The sequence below is a fragment of the Oncorhynchus gorbuscha genome, linkage group LG21, assembly GCF_021184085.1.
Source record: "Oncorhynchus gorbuscha isolate QuinsamMale2020 ecotype Even-year linkage group LG21, OgorEven_v1.0, whole genome shotgun sequence".
Classification (NCBI taxonomy): Eukaryota; Metazoa; Chordata; class Actinopteri; order Salmoniformes; family Salmonidae; genus Oncorhynchus; species Oncorhynchus gorbuscha.
Genome location: NC_060193.1, coordinates 6,846,619 through 6,850,375, shown reverse-complemented (window position 1 = coordinate 6,850,375; position 3,757 = coordinate 6,846,619). Strand labels below are relative to the sequence as shown.

The 3,757-nt window shown below is 49.8% G+C and overlaps 1 pseudogene; it reads right to left on the bottom strand.

The window, feature by feature from the left end:
* LOC124008853 overlaps positions 1–2,585 on the bottom strand; it is a 10,275-nt pseudogene extending 7,690 nt beyond the window's left edge.
* Between the last annotated feature and the right edge of the window lie 1,172 nt (positions 2,586–3,757).

Genomic DNA, 3,757 nt, shown 5'->3' with positions numbered 1-3,757 from the left:
CTCCTGCTCACCCCCTCCTCCTCTCTCCTGCTCACCCCCTCCTCCTCTCTCCTGCTCACCCCCTCCTCCTCTCTCCTGCTCACCCCCTCCTCCTCCCTCTCCTGCTCACCCCCCCTCCTCCTCTCTCTCCTGCTCACCCCCCTCCTCCTCCTCCCCCTCACCCCCTCCTCCTCTCTCCTGCTCACCCCCCTCCTCCTCTCTCCTGCTCACCCCCCCCCTCCTCCTCTCTCCCTCTCTCCTGCTCACCCCCTCCTCCTCTCTCCCCTCACCCCCCTCCTCCTCTCTCCTGCTCACCCCCTCCTCCCCTCCTCCCCCTCACCCCCCCCCTCCTCTCTCCTGCTCACCCCCTCCTCCCTCTCCTGCTCACCCCCCCCTCCCTCTCTCCTGCTCACCCCCTCCTCCCTCTCTCCTGCTCACCCCCTCCTCCTCTCTCCTGCTCACCCCCCCTCCTCCTCTCTCCTGCTCACCCCTCCTCTCTCCTGCTCACCCCCTCCCTCCTCCTCTCTCCTGCTCACCCCCCTCCTCTCCTCTCTCCTGCTCACCCCCTCCTCCTCTCTCCTGCTCACCCCCCCCCCTCCTCCTGCTCACCCCCTCCCCACACCTCTCTCCTGCTCACCCCCTCCTCCTCTCTCCTGCTCAGAGAGACCCCTCCTCCTCTCTCCAGGTAGCACCCCCCCTCCTCTCTCCTGCTGAAAGCCCCCCTCCTAGTCCTACTTGACAGTGATAACAGAGATACTTCACCCACCCACCCACACACACACACACACACACACACACACACACACACACACACACACACACACACACACACACACACACACACACACACACACACACACACACACACACACACACACACACACACACACACAGAGGTACTTCACAGTACTTCATATATAGGCTAACATACCGGACCGAGGGACAGACAAACAACAAAAAGTGTCATTTTAAATAGGATTTGTGTCTAGCTATAATCCATAAATTAATTCAACTAAATGTGTGGCTTTTTTTGTGTTTTTTTTACCCTACAGAGAATAGGTCACATCAGTCACCATGGTCACCATGGTAGGGGGTTATTATAATTCCGTTGCAACATGAACTATATAATCCAACAGCCTAAAAATAGATAAATATCAATTATTCAAATTCCATCTCTGCTAATACAGGGCAGATGGTGGTGGCCAGCTATCCCGGCAGGCAGTCTATGCAATGCGCTTAACGCTTGGAATTATCTAGATCAATTCGAATCTATAACCTTTAGATTATCCATCTATGAAAAACGGGATGTGGGATTCAGGATATTACCCGAAAAAAAAGACCAAATGACAAGACTAAACTGACAACGACCCAAATAATTTGGAGACATGTAGCCTAATGAGCGAGAGAGAGAGACAGACATATATATATTTTTCAATTCTGTTTGTTATAAATGAGTATAAAAGTAGGCCTAACGGTTGTTGTTAGATTAAAAGGTCTCGCTGTCTTTGAGGCTTCCGCGCCGCGGCTGGAAACATCTGTCCACAGTGAGAGAATAGAACTCCGGTTCCGCTCCGTCCTGACTGACGCATGACCGACTGGACACAGACATCAGTTCAACGTTTACTTTGATTTACGTTTGTTGAGTTGTAAAACTAACGTGAATTCAACGTGAAATCAACGAATGTCATCATGTCATTGGATTTCGGTTAAAAGTTTGGTGGAAAAAAAATACGAAATGCCCTAATGTTGATGACTTTTTACAAATCCCAAAATCTGTTTTCCACGTTGATTTAAGTTCATCACATAGATATTTTGAGTGGAAATAACGTTAATCCGACCCTTTTTTTGCACAGTGTGGAGCGACGGGCTACGGGCACCCATTAATTGTCTATGCACGTATGTCGCAGTTGATAATAGGTTAGGCTACATAAACACGGACGGACGGACGGACGGACGGACGGACGGACGGACGGACGGACGGACGGACGGACGGACGGACGGACGGACGGACGGACGGACGGACGGACGGACGGACGGACGGACGGACGGACGGACACACACACACACACACACACACACACACACACACACACACACACACACACACACACACACACACACACACATTGGTAGTGCAGTCACAGCAACGGACATATGGACAGTGTGAAACTGATCATTTACTTTTGACAACTCACTCGACTGGATAATCTCCCTGCACGGAAACAGACTGTTCTCTCCCTTGTTCTCTCTCTCCGCGAGACTGTTAGAACCGGTTGGTTCTGTTTTAGAGTTGTGAGACGTTCCTCTTCCCGTTTTATCGGTCTGCTCTGGTCAGCGCGAGCATCGACTCCGTAGGAAAGCCCTGCGCGCGGTGTTTCCTGTTATTGCTGCTCTTCGTTGCCTAAACCCCTCAATCTCTCTCTCTCGCTTCCGAACATATCTCTCTGTGCCATCCTCGCGCGCTGTCCTATCGCGGTGTCCGGGTAGGCGTTGAGAGGTGTGCGAGGGCGGGCTCGCGAGGTTGGCATGACCCCCCCCCCTCTCCTATCTATGGTTGGCATGACCCCCTCCATCCCTTTCTCTCTCCCTCACTTTTCCGCTTCTATCCACTATGTAACAGCCCACCTATAGGTGAGTAACGACAAAAACTGAAGTGCTGTTCTATCGTAGGATTGGGGATATTACCGAGAGCTAGTTAGGGGTGGCAGCGTAGCCTAGTGGTTAGAGTGTTGGACTAGTAACCGGAAGGTTGCAAGTTCAAACCCCTGAGCTGCCAAGGTACAAATCTGTCGTTCTGCCCCCTGTTAACCCACTGTTCCTAGGCCATCATTGAAAATAAGAATTTGTTCTTAGCTGACTTGCCAAGTTAAATAAAGGTCAAATAAATAAAAATAACTGTGGGCAAATAAACATCAAACTCTGTCCAATCACAGAGCAGAGGTCTCTCATTGGCCAGGTCTCTCATTGGATCTTTACAACGACAGTTATTGGTCATAAACTCTGTCTGCTGAACCCTAACCTTAGGCCCTTGTCAAAAGTAGTGCACTATATAGGGAATAGGTTGCCAGTCCTGGTCAAAAGTAGTGCACTATATAGGGAATAGGGTGCCAGTCCTGGTCAAAAGTAGTGCACTATATAGGGAATAGGGTGCCAGTCCTGGTCAAAAGTAGTGCACTATATAGGGAATAGGTTGCCAGTCCTGGTCAAAAGTAGTGCACTATATAGGGAATAGGTTGCCAGTCCTGGTCAAAAGTAATGCACTATATAGGGAATAGGGTGCCAGTCCTGGTCAAAAGTAGTGCACTATATAGGGAATAGGTTGCCAGTCCTGGTCTAAAGTAGTGCACTATATAGGGTGCCATTTGGGACGAATCACCACTGTCAACCGAAACTGGTAGCCTGGATTGAAGGAGTCAAATATTAACTTTTGGAGAAAAAAAAAGATCTCCAGGTTAAACACATTGATTTATTTGTAGACAGACATTTATTCACATGGGCCTTGACAGCAAACATGACGAGGGGTTGCTTTTAGGGCCTTGTGGCCTTGTGGTCGACAAGTTTATAGGCAACATTATCTCACCTGTTCATCTACTGTAGTCTATAGCCCCTCGGGAATTAGATGGCAACTATGTTTGGAAGATGTAGAAGGCTTAAACGGGTATCCAGGTAAATTCCAACGATAGCCAGCCAATGGAAACAGAAGACTACTCATCACGATGTGATGCAGCCACACGCACCCACCTCTATCTCTCAATTCCCCCACCACTTAATAGCCATT